The sequence below is a fragment of the Amphiura filiformis genome, chromosome 13 (genome assembly GCF_039555335.1).
Source record: "Amphiura filiformis chromosome 13, Afil_fr2py, whole genome shotgun sequence".
NCBI lineage: Eukaryota > Metazoa > Echinodermata > Ophiuroidea > Amphilepidida > Amphiuridae > Amphiura > Amphiura filiformis.
The window spans coordinates 2,907,596-2,923,864 of record NC_092640.1 but is presented as its reverse complement, the minus strand read 5'-3'; the positions used below and the strand labels follow the sequence as shown (position 1 = coordinate 2,923,864).

At 35.5% G+C, this 16,269-nt stretch overlaps 1 protein-coding gene across 1 annotated transcript in view; it reads left to right on the top strand.

The window, feature by feature from the left end:
- LOC140167889 (solute carrier family 2, facilitated glucose transporter member 3-like) overlaps window positions 1-16,269 on the top strand; it is a 100,398-nt gene that overhangs the window by 75,130 nt on the left and 8,999 nt on the right. The gene's annotated exons all lie outside the window — the stretch shown is intronic.

Below are 16,269 nucleotides of genomic sequence, written 5' to 3'. Positions count from 1 at the left end.
GTGTGCAGTCTACAGTAGATAGCAATTATGACCCCATATATGTGCTGTGTACAGTAGATAGCAATTATGACCCATATATGTGCTGTCTGCAGTAGATAGCAATTATGACCCCATATATGTTCTGTCTACAGTAGATAGCAATTATGACCCATATATGTGTTGTCTACAGTAGATAGCAATTATGACCCATATATGTGCTGTCTGCAGTAGATAGCAATTATGACCCATATATGTGCTGTCTACAGTAGATAGCAATTATGACCCATATATGTGCTGTCTGCAGTAGATAGCAATTATGACCCATATATGTGCTGTCTACAGTAGATAGCAATTATGACCCCATATATGTTCTGTCTACAGTAGATAGCAATTATGACCCATATATGTGCTGTCTACAGTAGATAGCAATTATAACCCCATATATGTGCTGTCTACAGTAGATAACAATTATGACCCATACATGTGCTGTCTACAGTAGATAGCAATTATGACCCCATGTGTTGTCTACAGTAGATAGCAATTGTGACATTATATTTGTGCTGTCTACAGTAGATAGCAATTGTGACATCATATATGTGTCTACAGTGGATAGCAACTATGTGCTGTCTACAGTAGATAATAATTATGACTCATATATTTGCTGTCCACAGTAGATAACATGATGATCCCATATGTGTTGCTATAGTAGATAGCAATTATGATCCCATATATGTGTTGTCTACAGTAGATAGAAATTATGATCCCATATATGTGTTGTCTACAGTAGATAGCAATTATGATCCCATATATGTGCTGTCTACAGTAGATAGCAATTATGACCCATATATGTGCTGTCTGCAGTAGATAGCAATTATGACCCATATGTGTGCAGTCTACAGTAGATAGCAATTATGACCCCATATATGTGCTGTGTACAGTAGATAGCAATTATGACCCATATATGTGCTGTCTGCAGTAGATAGCAATTATGACCATATATGTGCTGTCTACAGTAGATATCATTATGACCCCATATCTGTCTACAGTAGATATCATTATGACCCCATATATGTGTTGTCTACAGTAGATAGCAATTATGACCCCATATATGTGTTGTCTACTTTGGATAGCAATTATGATACCATATATGTGCTGTCTACGGTAGATAGCAATTATGACCCCATACAGGGTATCCCAGAAAAAATTACCGGGCGAATGAATTTGGACGTAAGTCGAGAAATAGACATCAGAATCCAAAAATCTTAAAATCGGCGTGTAGCCCATCTATTCTGCATCTTATACGTTAATTTTACTGGAATCGGTAATTGTGAAGAAATGAGTGATTACATAACACATGCATCAATTCAATTCATTCCAAGTTTGAAAGAAAGATCATTCAGCACAATGCACACTAGTGTTTAAAACTGTCAATTGGCTTCATATTTTGTTCAGTGTTTCGTTCTTTATAAACATTCTGTTTCTTGCAAAACATTTAATTAGGTTTTGTTCAAATTTGAAAACCTGCACGATATTGAAAATGAAAGCTTGCATGTAAGATGATGCTCGGTACTTGAAAATATCTTTTTTCGTTAATGTTGATATTATAAATGTTGCATAAAGAATTATTGCATAAAGTATTCCTACTGGCTTAAAAAAATGCTCACATACCTTATGTTTTTGGAATACTTCCAAGAAATTGTAATGCAAAGTTTAAATCTTTTAAAACTTCAACATTAATGTTGCCTGGTATCAAAAATCACATGTAAAGCTGTAAGCACTTGATCATTGTCATTCTTGGCTCAAATGTTCTTTGGAAAGTTAAAATATAACATATTTGCACAGCTTAAAGAATTAAAGTTGGAAAGCTTCCAATTGCAGAAATCAAAGTTTTCTCAGACAAATTTTTATTCAACTTCAGTGATAGCATGAATAACATAACACCGTCGGATTATAAAATTGATAATGTGGACTAAATTTAATGAGATAACACAAACTTTAGGAAGCGGTGAGCGAGTATGAAAAAAGCGCCTGTTGATCAAACTTGGAATGAACTGCATTGATGCGCGCATTATGTAATCGTTAATTTCTTCGCAACCAGTCAACAGAATCAAATAAAGTTTTCTAGGCTATGCGCTACATTTTAATTTTTTTGATTCTGATGTCTCTTTCTCGACTTACGTTCTATTTTATTCACTCAGTAAATTTTTCTGGGACACCCTGTATATCTGTCTACAGTACAGGGTGATCCAGAAAAAATTACCGGGCGAATGAATTTGGACGTAAGTCGAGAAATAGATATCAGAATCCAAAAATCTAAACTTCAGTGTGTAGCCCATCTTATTGTGCATCTTTGTACAAAAAGTCGGCGTTATTAAAATTGCGACCCCCCTATTTCAGCAACAAAAATTTTATGACCCCCGACCACCGATACACCTTACACCCTAAACAGGCTAAAATTGTATTGAAATCAAATTTGAATAAAATAAACACTATTTGTGGTCATCTTGTGACTCCCTACATTTTGGTCATCAAAAGTTTTATGGCCCCCCCTATTTTTCTTTTTTATGGTCCCCCAGTATATTTGGGACCCACCCCCTTCAGAAGAAAATCCAGCCCCTAACTTCTTCCCATTATTAATCTCACAGAAACCCTTATTCAGACTCTACATTGACAAGGAATCAATATTTCTTCTTAAAAGAAATGATAAATGTAGTTTAAAACAGCATACGACATACAGTCCAACCTCTTTTATCCGGCCATGATGGGACCAAGCATTGTCTGGATAAGTGAAAAATCGGATAAATGAATTACATGTAATTCTGTATTGAAAGTTCCAAGGACTGAAATTGTGACAACAAAAGATTGGGCTAATATGGGATAATAGCACTAAAAGATGGCTTTGTGCAATAGATGTCATTCTAAGCATTCAGAGCATAGAATTAAGGTGTTAAATCATCAAAAACATGTTTTCCTCTGAAAATTTCACAGCCGGATAACAGAGAGATCCATATAAAAGAGGTCTGGATAAGAGAGGTTGAACTGTACATAAAATTAAAATATGCTCCAATTTCGATAAAATATGGTCTCAAATTGTTCCGCTTGGAATAACATTTTAAAAATTGAAAAGCTTGCCACATTTCGTACCTGGGTAACTTATTAATGATCATGGCAAGGTTAACATTATTCAATAGGCTTTGACCATTTTGCTCTGTTACCCAGAATATGAAGAAAAAGTGAAAATAAAGTAATAATTTCATATAAACTGAGCTCAAAAAGAAACTTATAATTTTTTACAACTTGTGAATCACAAGGTCATATCTTAAAATACTGTCAATCAAAATGAACCAAAATTACACACAGGATTACCTTAATACTCTACTCAAAACACATGTCAGTAACCAAGCAGTTGTCCAACTGACACAGCAGCAAAATGCACTGTCATTACGCCACTTGCAGGTTCATTATGCACTATGTGCGGGAGAGCCTCGAACTGGCAGCATACATGAATGGAAATTGAACCAGTCATATAACATTCTGTGTAAGGTTACGTAATTCTTCCTTTCATGTATGCTGCCAGTTCGAGGCTCTCCCCGCATATAGTGCATAATGGCGGAACTGTGCAAGTGGCGAATGGGACAGCTTCCTGGACTTCCTTCACTTTCACAGCCCAACATTTGGCACCCAGGACCAAAAATCTGTGAGAAGACACACAAGATCCTTGCACAGATGATAAAATGGTGCTGCTTTCTGCTTTTCATACACTTTTTTCATGAAACAGGGCTGGGCTGTGAATGTGGTCCAGAAATCTGTCCCATGTCAGTGCCTTTTTGCTGTTATGTCAGTTGGATAACTGCTTGGTTACTGACATGTGTTAAGAGTAGAGTATTGAAGTAAATTTGTGTGTAATTTTGGTTCAATTTGATGGACAGGATTTCAAAATATGACCTTGTGAAAAATTATAAGTTTCTTTTTGAGCTCAGTTTAGGGCTGTGCAATAATTATCAGCCCCCAGGGGGTAAAATTTCGAACGGCTGCATAAAAATCGCTTGCCCCCCCTTGAACATGCCAAATTTTTGGGATCCCAAATTCCAAAATTTAAGTGGTCTAGATGTATGTTGCGAGCGCAGCGAGCAGGAAAATTTGCATATTTAAGCGTTTCCGTACCGTTTTCCTAAGCCTTTTTAAAGCATTTTATTAAAAAGGTGCCCGTGAATCGTGCCAAAAATCGCTTGCCCCCCCTCTCGGCTTGCCAAAATTGCTTGCCCCCCTTTCGTCTCGCCAAAAATTTCTTGCCCCCCCAATTTTACCCTCCCCAGGGCTCATAATTATTGCACAGCCCCTTAGTTAATTCCATTTTCAAGTTGAGGGACACAGGATGAAGTATGGATGTTACATGTAACACCAATTTCAAAACTGTAATCCACCCTGCATGGTATTATGATAACAAACAGGTCATAAATCTCTTGTCTATTTTGTTGATCAACATCGTTGTCCATTTAAGTATAATTGGTTACAAGTCGTAAGGTGGTGATTACAATTTACTGGTTTATGTTTCAGTCATTGACTTGTTGATCCCACCTGTCATAGACAGGGCTGAACAAATTGGCCTTTTCAAATTGAAAATGATGCGAATATTGTATTTTTTCTAAATCAATTGTCACCCGAACCCTCAAGTTTCTACCCCTGCTACAAAAATAAAGAAATATATGGATCCCATTCAATGCTTTTAATATCATCACAATTGTACCCTTGTTACTCAATTAGAATAGAAAATTAGGCACTATTTGATAGTTTTCATGTTCATATACTCACAGGAAATCTGCAAGTCACCCCAAAATGGCAATTTTCGGCCAAAATCGGACAAAAAATGATTTTATCTCAAAATCTAAAAAAAAAATAGGGAGTTTTAAGCACCAAAATCTGAAACTAGATGACATTTTACCCTTGGAAACATATTAACATTCAAGAATTTTGGTTCTTTTCACCCCTAAATACTTTTTTCACACACGTGTCCGCCAAACGTAAGTCAAATCTTGAACGCTGTCATACTCTCTTTTTATTTCTTGCCACTTGTAAATTAAACGTTGTTTATCTATAGGCTTATTTGCTTTAATATTTGTATTTTACCCTTAACATATTGCTCGGGGTAGGGGGAGGTTACTCGCGTATATAAGCTATACAGGGATGTGCCACTCTAGAGGGTCACTTTTTTGCAAGAAATCCCTAATGACATGGGTCCCGATTTGAGAAAAAAAATCCCTAAACATGGGTCCTGATTTGAGAAAAATTGGTCAAAAACTGTCAAATCAGCCGTTTGTTTAGGTCAAAAAATCTCTAAACATGGGTAGGGCTTTCAGAGTTCCAGCAGCACATCCCTGTCGTAATTCGAGTACCCCCCGGATATCACTTGCCTTTATTTTATGTTGCTGTTGTAAAGTGCATTGCATTGAGGTATGTACTATATTAAAGGCCCATTCAGTGAATCCAGCACGAGTGTAAAAAAATTTAAATTGTTTAATAATTGCTTAAAAGTGAAAGATAAGTCATTCAAAAAATATCATTTGGTATTTTTGAAATGAAGAATTTGGCAAAAAACAAAGAAGACAGCAGTATGGAGAAAGTTGAAGCCCCATTCAAATATATGTAGCTAATTTATATACTGTCAGTATCCCGGGGGTGCCACTCATATACCATTGCATGTTGTCATCACTGACCAGACACTTTTATTTTTCACCCAAAACACTGACATGCCCAAGGGCTGAAAGGTAACCCTTACCACTGACCTGCTATGAAAAAAAGATACCCAAATCACTGACCACAGCCATGGTGCAAACAAAGGTACCCATATCACTGACCTTACATGTCCCAATGACCCTTTTCACTGACGAAGGTAGAAAGCAATATTTACCTAGTGTATTTCCAATCCCTTTACATACAATTTCTGTTATAATATGAAATAGCCTGGAATATCATCCTTAACACAAAATTGTGGTCATACACAACAAACAAGCTGCAATCATTTCATTGGTATCCAATTAGTACAAGTACATCCTGGGAAGATCATACACCAACAGGTTTAATATTTGTAGTGGAAAAGTTTTATTTCCTATTCTTTTATTATTTTTTTCCCCGTTTTTCTTCGGTTTTGCGCGGGTGACAAACAGCGATGGCAAATGTCACTTCACGATTTCCAAAAGGCATGGTTCCTGTCATATCTGGTTCAGCAGTCAAACGTATGTCGTAATCCATTCCGATTACACAGTATTTGTACCTTGTACAAAATTCGTAGTCTCTACGCCCGTCTCTCGCAGCCCGCTTCGGCAGCATGCACAAACATCACCGAGTTTTAATCATGGTACAAGACCGGTACTTACCCGGAAGTAAGAAGTTGTTTACAATCAGGAACGAAAACAGCGGCTGACGTCAAATGCTGGACTTTGATTTTTCATGAACCCAAAACGCCGACATATCTATTGTAAAAAGGTACCCTTTTTTCCAGAAAACACCAAAATTGAGACCCTTTTCGCGTCCCGCGCGGGACGTGGCCTATGCTTAAAAAGATACCCTTTTACCGCGAAATTTTGGTCGGTGATGACTTCATTGACGGTTCAACTGGCACCCCCGGGGTCAGTATATAAATTACAGATTCATATAAATGCCTTATTTTGTCATAAATACACAACTTTTGGCTGAACCATTAACAGGCTATGTCAGCACATCTATGACAATGACAAAGGTGCCAAAATATGAATTTGGCTGATTTCTACGATCGTCCGGATGAGGAAATCACTGAATGGGCCTTAAAGTGTCTCTAAGATACAGTACAATAGGTACGTTTTGTGTGCAGTAATATAACTTTGGCAGCCCGGGTTTGGCAGCTTTTTTGCAGTCAAGTTAAACTCAATACGAAAATGATTTTCTTTGAAGAGAAATAATTTTGCTTTGAAGAAAATCAATTACTGAACAGATTTACATTATCATGTCTGTGTATATCCAATTCCTAGTAATTAGGCCTACGTGCGTTTCTGTTAAATTTCAATTTAGTTTCAGCTATATATTATTACAGTAACTGTCTGATTTGACATTTATAATCTAGCTCAAAGTGTTACATTATCACACATATCAGATGTTTCTCCTAAAATTCAACCCACACATAATTAACAAATTGAAAATATATTACATTTTGTAAGTGACACTTTCCTCTGATTAACATCGGTTATAACTATCCCATGAACCAGAAGTTCAATTCCTAAAACGTCAACTATAAATCATGAGATCTGTAAATTGACCCGAGGTTTTACGTAAATTGAAAGTTTTGATATCTAAAATGTTTGGGTTAATTATATTAGTCTGATGAGTAGGACCTATTTTTTCTTAGTTAACTGGATCATCAGACTCGGATCGCTCAAGAAAAATTAATCGCGAAACACCACTAACCGCCCCGCCTGAGAAACTCGGTTAGGCTAAAAAAAATTTGTGTGGCTATCCTCGTCCGACCGACCGTCTTGTTAGTCCTGACCGTAGAACTTTTTTGAAAAAAGGGTTTTTTGGTTTTTTTTACAATGAATGAAAATTTCGTCTGAAAATCTGAAAAATATTACAGAAATGTTGTAAAATACCATTTCCTGCACATTTCCCCTATATTGTACCTGGCTGAGGGAAGTTCCGATATTTTGTATTATTGTCCTCAGCGTGTCTTTTGTCTGCCATGTACATGCCAAATAAAGTAGGGTTTATCTTGAATTTGTCTTTGGTGTAAATTCTGTGGTCAGTGAGTGTTTTACATACAAACAAGTATACTGCGCCCAAAAAGTATCCTTACACTTGGATAAATAATCACAATTTCAAAACTGAACCATATCAGAATGAATTTGTTTTTCTAATAGATGCACTATCTAATCCTGCACATTATGACCCAACATTGAATCAAATGTGACCTCAAGAAGTAAAGTTACAAGCAATTGAATAGACGATGGTCCCGTTTTAAAAGTGACAAACTAGCCTATACAAGTCGCAAAAAGATTCCAACAAGCGTAACAAAGAGACAACACAGTTTCTTCAATGAAGCTTTATTTAAAGCAGTTTTTATTTCAGTTTTACTTCTCTGTACTTTTCATAACTTTCATTTTATTTGTCAGTTCTTTTGTTTCAGTTTTCTTTTGTTCCTTTTGTTTTAAATTAAAGGCACGCATACATTAGCCATTCACCACTCTCAAACCAGATGTCTAGTCTGTGAAGTTTTAAATAGGCCAGTTTGTCACTTTTAAAACTGGACCTGCTTCTAATCAAATGCTTGCAACTTTACTCCTTGAAGTCGCATTGGCTTCAATGGGGTGTCATAATGCATGTGCCGGATTAGATAGTGCATCCATTAAAGAAACAAATTTATTCCAATATGGTTCAGTTTTGAAATTGTGATTATTTTTCCAAATGTACATGTAAGGATACTTTCTTGGCGCAGTATACTTCACATTATACTTTTGGTACCGGTATTTGAAAAAAAAAAAAAAAAAAGATACAAGGACAAAAAAAAAACTTTTCCCAACTGACCCAACTTCTGAAAGTGATCTATGGACAAGCAAACAATTTGTTTTGGCCTAAGGGTGGTCAATGGACTTTCATGATTGTCTTTTATGTACTATTACAGATTAATAGAGTCTGATGAGTAGACTAAGAAAAAAACAGGTCCTACTTGGCAGACTGTTAATAGTTATATTTTGCTTCACTTGATAACCAAAAGATGTGTTATGGACAAATGTGCATAAAGCGGGAAAAAAAATGACATTAATTTTCTTGTAATAATGGTTACCTTTGGTTTCAAGCAGGCTCCTCAAATTAGGTTTTATATTGAAGGGGCTATTCCCAGGGGCGTAACCAGACCTGACCTTCCGGGGGGTTGAGGGCAAGATGTAAAAATTTCCCAATTTGTGACGAAAAGTTGTAGTATTTATGTGCGGGATGCGAGCGGCTTGCCCGCGAAGCGATAAATGGGTGGGGTCCAGGGGCCCGTCTTAGGCCCCCCTGGTGGGGTCCAGGGTTTGCCACGGCGGGGGTCAAGGAGGCGGATTCCCAGGCGGATTCCGCCCCCGAAGCTGCTGGTTTTTGGCATATTAGAAGCTAAAAAATCAGTGTTTCAGAGTACAAATTTCACAATGAAAGTAGTATAGATCTTCTTCCCTCTTTCTTTCCCTGTTATCTTCCCACTTCCCCTTTTCTGTTCCCCCTTCCTTTTTTCTTCACTCTTTTTTCTTTTTTCTTCTTTCCCTTTCTCTTCTTCACTCTTTTTTCCCTTTTTCTTCTCCTTCCAATTTTTTCTTCCTCTTTTCTCTCCTTCCCCCTTCCCAATTTTTTTTGCTCTTCACAGATTTTTTTGTGTCCGGGGATTGCTGCCCCCCGCCCCCACTGGTTGAATTCCAGTTGAAATCCATACACCCTCTGGTTTATTAATACTAGTGGTTGTGCAATACTTATAAACCATGCTGGGGGAAGGGTAAATTTCCAAATGGCATGTCAAAGAAATGCCTGCCCCCCTCTTGGCCTGTCAGCAAATTTGCCCCCTTGCACATGCCAAATTTTTAGGATCCCAGTTTGCAAACCTTAAATTGTCTAGATATATCGCAAGCATAACAAGCAGGAAAATGTACATATTTAAGCATTTCCATACTGAAGCCTTTTTAGAGGGTTTATTTAAGTGGTGCTCCATAAATGTGTGCCAAAATTGCTTGCCCCCCCCCCTTGACTTGCCAAAATTTCTTGTACCCCCAATTTTACCCTCCCCCAGGGCTCATAATTATGTCTTCCATAGGGGTGTATGGATTTCAAGTGGAATAGCCCAATGTATGTGAAGCTTTGAAATATGATATCTCCAGTATTTAAAGGCCAATATTGGAATGTCATCTTTCCCTGGGTAAGATCTGACGCCAGGCCAGCCCATGGCCAGAGGGTAACATGAGTAGGTTTGTTTCACCTTGAAGGCAAGGATAGTCTTGCAAATATGGGCCAACATTCCCCTAGGCCATCTAATATGCCATGAATTAGTTGGACTACAACTGGTATCTACTGGTCAGTTCATACTCCTATTTCCACATCTGTTATTTTTATATGGGCCTTTAAACTTTGTCATATACTGAAGTTGTATGTACAGATAATATATTTTTAATATGTGGGAAGTGTGTGAAAAATAATTTATGGCATAATAGGAGTGAAATTGGATTTTCAATCGTCGCCCAAAATTCTTTTTTTTATGGAGAAATGCAGGCCTGGCATGGGAAAATTGGCATCATTATCAGTGGAGGTATAGGCTTAAACTACACTTCAGTTGTTGTTTTGAGGGTATTTTGAAAAGATAAATATTTCGCCTTTTGAACCGAGGAATATCGCAATGTGGGCATGTGTAAAGTTCACAAGACATGACCTTAATCTCCCACATGGAGTGTGAATTTCAAATGGGGTTACTTGAATGGGTGACTCCATTTGAAATCTACACTCCCTGTGTGGGAGATTAAGGTAATGTCTTCCATAGGGGGTGTATGGATTTTAACTAGAATAGCCAGTCATATATTAGTGATTTCTTAGTGTCATTTCAGTTGTGTATTATAAGTAAGGGATGAAATCAAAACTCGACTGGTGGTTGACTGCCGGTTTCGGGCAGTTCTGTCCGGTTGGAGCCGGTTTCTATTGTTCTAAACAATGGAATGCGGTTCAACCGCCGGTCAAGTTTTGATTTCATCCCTAAGTGTATTGCGTGTAAACAGTTAATCATCCATAGACAAACCAGTGTCATACATTTGGGTAAATCGCTGTATTTCCTTAAAGGAAGGGGTATGAACGTTTGGACAGTATTTATTGTGGGACATTAGAACACATCAGACATATCGAATTGCATTCTGAATACGAAGAATGTCCTTCTGATATCAAATAATTTTGATTTTTGAAATTAGCAATGTAATACACATTTTATGGCAAATCATTAAAAATTGATATTTTTGATATTTAACAGTACTTGAAGTAAACTTTATAAATCTGATGATTTATACTTAAGGGGGTACTACACCCCTGGCCAATTTTGTGCCTATATTTGCATTTTTCTCAAAAATTATAACGCATTGGTGACAAGTAAGATATGTATATTATAGGGACAAGGACTACAACTATTGCACTAAAAATTCAGCAACTCAAGGCAAGTAGTTATTGATTTATTGATCAAATATTGGTTTTCCCTCATTTTTGACTGTAACTCCACAACTGTTGTCTGTGCTGAAATAACATTTCCAGTGCAGTAGTTGTAGTCATTGCCCCTATAATATACATATCTTACTTGTCATCAATGCTCTATAATTTTTAAGAAAAGTGCAAAAATAGGCACCAAATTGGCCAGGGGTGTAGTACCCCCTTAAAGTGTATGTAGGTGGGATGAAAAGCGAACGATCAATTGAAAATTTTGACCTTTCGTATTGAAGATATGGATTTTTTTCCCCAAAACACCACAAAAAAATAGGTCTTTTTGGGAAAAAAAATCCATATCTTCAATATAAAAGGTCAATTGATCGTCGGCTTTTCCTCCCAGCTACATACAAGAATATATCATTAGATTTATAAAATTTATTTTGAGGACTGTTATATATCAAAATTTGAAAAATATCAAATTTTAATAATTTGTCATAAAATTTGTATTATATCGTGAATTTCAAAAATGAAAATTATTTGATATCAGAAAAACATGCTTCAGATTCAGAATGCAATTCGATCGTCTGAGGTGCTCTCATGTCCCACAAAAAATACTGTCGAAACGCCATAAACGCTCATTCTAGATCCCTTAACAATGCAAGTAAATTTGATGATATAAAAATATTGTTAAAACCCTGTTTTTTTATGATATAGGCTGTTATTTCCCCATCTTGAAACAGTACAGCAATTTATTTTTTCATTTGAAGAAATAAGGATTTATATGATGTTTGCCAAATATGTGGATTATAGGAAACTTTGAAACTTTATTGGGATTTATTTATAAGTGAATATAATAAATTAATATAGGGATGTATACTGTATTCAGGCCTATTCAGTGATTTGGTCATCCGGAGGATCATAAAAATCACCAAATTCAGATTTTGGCACGTAATGTGCAACACAGCCTGCTAGTGGACAAATTAGCTACATGTATTTGAATAGATCTTCAACTTCGTCAATACTACAGTTTTCCTCAATTTTTGTCAAAGTTTTTCATTTTAAAAATACCTACCCAGCAAACACAAAAACGTTTTAAAAACATTTTAAACAAGTTATATTTTGGGTTTTGGCTTAGGTAAAAATGTTTTAATAACATTAAATGTCGGGGTATATAAAGGTCATGAAAACATTTTAAAACGTTTTGTATAAAAACAGGCTACAACAATATTTTCAAAATGTTATTGTAAACTATTTTTTGCGAACTTTTTTGCCAAATATTTTGACAACACATTTCAAGTAAAATTATGTTAAAATATTTGCAGTAGGTTTTCAAAAATGTTTTTTAACGATAACCTGACATTTAAACGTTTTCTGACAACCTTGTATGACAATGTTTTGTGTTTGCTGGGTAATGATTTATCCTTGGCGTAAGATTAATTTTTGTGTTTTTACACTTTGGCTAGGATCGCTGAATAAGTCTTAAAGCGCTGCTACTTATTTACCGAATGAGACAATGGAAAAAATAAACAAAAGCAATTTTATCTGTACATTTCTTTATTACATAACATTTTCTCACTACCTGCTACAATATTTTTTTTGTTCACACTATAGTTACGATGATACAGGCAAAATAAATATGCTGCACAGGCAAGCAAAATGTGTTACTCAATGTATGGAGGGAAAAATGAAATTTTCAAATGTTTAAAAATATTTCTGTGCATTAAAAATGCTCAATGGGCTGGAATTTTGATCAACATTTGACTTTTAGGGACTGGTCACTATTTACACTGGGATGGGAATTGGGAACTTTTTTTCTTTTTGGTGAAAAACTAAGAGTTGGTTGCGTTTTTGTTCACAAAACTGCCAACAATTTGTGTTAATTGGACATTAATAAATTGATTGAAAAATAAAGACATTATTTTTCTTGCATTCAGAATAGTAAGTTGGGTGACGGAATTTGTCCGGTTACCGAACATTTTGCTTTTTTGCCTAATCTAAAAAAATTGAAGCACCAAATAGGTCATTTTGCTTGCAAGTGCCACATATTATATACTAGGCTACTTTTGTATGATGTTACACATACATTATCATTTTTTACATATTTACATTAAAAACACAATAATCTGTAAATTATCTGACTGAAAGGAATATTTATGTAAAACAGGTGCAATATTGTCAACTTTTTCAGTGAATTAAAACACGGGGGTACTCAAGTTTGGTTTTGGTAGGGACGTGCATTGAGATTTTGGAAGTAGACCCATAAATATACCAATTTTTCAAGAAATTTGGACCCATTGATATACCAAAAGTCAAAATTTTTCGGCCGAATTTACCCAAAATTGTCTTAGTTTTTACAAATTTTGGGAAAATTTTGAAAATTTAGACAAGAAAAGGAAAAAATTGGGCTGTTTTCCGAAAAAATTGAGAAAATTTTGAAAAAGGACCCATTCATATACCAAAATAGGCTTTGAAAAAGGGGTCATTGATATACCAGAAGGCTGAAAATGCTACCCATGTTTGCGGCATCGTCCCGTATGGTCATTTGTACTGAGTACCCCCGAATTAAAATTGATTCTCACAAACCCATCCAGCAAGTAACAAATCAAGTAACTTGCTGAATGTGGAATAGGCATGATTTCAGGGGAACCAATTTTATGGGCACTACTACCTTTGTTCTTACAGAGCTCCTGATTGGTTAGTGAGATGATTGTATCATGTAATTAACCAATCAAAATAGAGCTTTTAGATATCATATCTCTGATTGGCTTTGTAACCAATCAAATTAGTTCTTAGATGCCAATAATTCGGCCAGTAGTGCCCATAGTGAAATATTGCCAGACAATTTGCACCTGTGTAAAATTCTTTTAATTGAATAAAAGAAACAATATGTGAGACACTTTCTGTCTAATACATTGCATTCATGAGCATATCAATTAGTTTACACTAAAAATTTGATTAGTAGAAATAAAGGAACAAATTTATTTTACAAAACATTTTCAAATATTAACTCATTCAGTTGCATTGATAATTCAGAGGTAATTGAGGTAAAATTCAGATTTACTCCAAATATATATTGTACTCTAAAAGTGGAAATTTTCACACGATTAATTTTTCGCGCTTTCCTAAATATTAACTGTTCCCTTTTTTCACGATTCTAAGTTTCCTTATAATTTTTCGTTCTATGAACCGATACACAAGGAATATATTCGCATGTTGTTATTTTCATGATAACAGCTTGAAGCGCGAAAATAAATATAGCACGAAAATTTCCACTCTTACAGTATTTTAGCAATAAAAGTAGTTTAGACACTAGAGTAATTTTAATTTATATATTTCAATCAGTTTAACAAAATGTATATTGATTAGTAACTAAGAGTTATGTTACAAAAATTTTAAAGGTGGGAGGTCCGATTGAACTATTCCAGTTGAAATCCATACATTCCCTATGAAAGACATGACCTTAAGGGGGGTCGATCTTTTGTGCGTAATTATAGAGGGCCAGGGGATTCACTCTATCATTAAAAAAAATATTTGAAGAAGTCAAAGAGCCCTAGGAATAAAAACTGTAGTGTAATTCACGGCAGATACAATTTCTTTATACGACAAAAATTAATTTTTGTAATCGATCAATAAACAAACGTTTTATATCAATTTTAAATTTAGCCTGAATCCGTAAATATGGTACCTCTCGCCCTTTTTTAGGTCAAGGCTATTGTTACCATTATGCAGCGAACCATTGTTAAAGCTATTTCACATACATGTACAAAACATTCTAGAGAAAGAATGAGGACATAATAGTGTTGAAATATCTTTTGTTGATTTCGAATGATAATGTCATGAAGTCGTAAATTTTAAGGTCAAATTCCTAAAACCAAAACAAAACATTGCGACGCAGATAATTCCCGACTTACGCAATTTCATCATCACATCAGTGTCTTTATTATTTGTTTGAAACCTTTCCCAAACGTCCGTGCTATTTATGCATAAAACGGCTAATCTATCTTTACAAAACGCGTCTTTTTTTAGTAAACAAAAGGCTAAAGATGGCATTATGAGATTTATCTTTTATCGTTACACTCATCCGCTCAACTGCCACGGTGGCCGAGTGGTAAAGCGCTAGACGCGTAATCGAAGGAAGTTTAGAATCGCTGGTTCGAATCCCAACGAAGCCTGTGGAAACTTTTTTTTCTTCAAAATTCATGATCGCATTCCGAAATGAGTCACTTGTCGGTAAATCATGTCTCGTATACTTAATATCCCACAGGGGTTTAAATTTCAAATGAAGTTACATGAATGGGTGACCCAATTTGAAATCTGCACTCCTTTTGTGGGAGATTAAGGTCATGTCTAACGTAGGTGGTGTGTGGTTTTCAACTGGACTAGCCCATTTGTTTCATGATGCTTAATTCCTTACATTAAACCCACTCACAAAACGGGATTTGCAGAAAAAATAGGCAACACTTTGTCAAATACTTGTGATTGGAACAAATCAAAAAATGGGATATAAAAACGATTTATACCCTCTTATTTCTGAAAAAAGTTTCTATATAATTCTAGTTTCCCCTCGGTGGTCAGTTTGTCATATCATTTATATCAGGCTTCTGTGTCGGAAAAATATATGCCTAATACTGCATAGTTTCTGTGGATTTGTGACTATATATCAGAAAAATATATGCTTTCGTACTGCATAATTTCTGTAGATTTGTGACTATATATACAACATTAGAAAAAAATTAGTGGTATGTTTCACTAACATTTGCAACAACTTGCAGTCTCAAACTCAAAATCGATTGTAAGTTAAGATTTACTGTAAAAGTCAATATTTTCGCGAAAAGATATTTTCGCGATTTTGAAGATTTTGTCAATTGCGCGAGAATTAAATTTCACGGTTTTGATATTGATACAATAGAAACCTAATGCAAAAGGTTATTTTCGTGAGTTTTTATTTTCGCGATTTTATGTCCACTCGCGAAAATAAAAACCTCGCGAAAATGTCTACTTTTACAGTATCATGATTTCATTTCAGGAGACTAATGATTGATATGCATCGTATCGTATGTAAGAGTTGTGACTTTACATTGGGTTACTTACCCTACGATGTGTTAAAAGTTTAGTGCAACACAT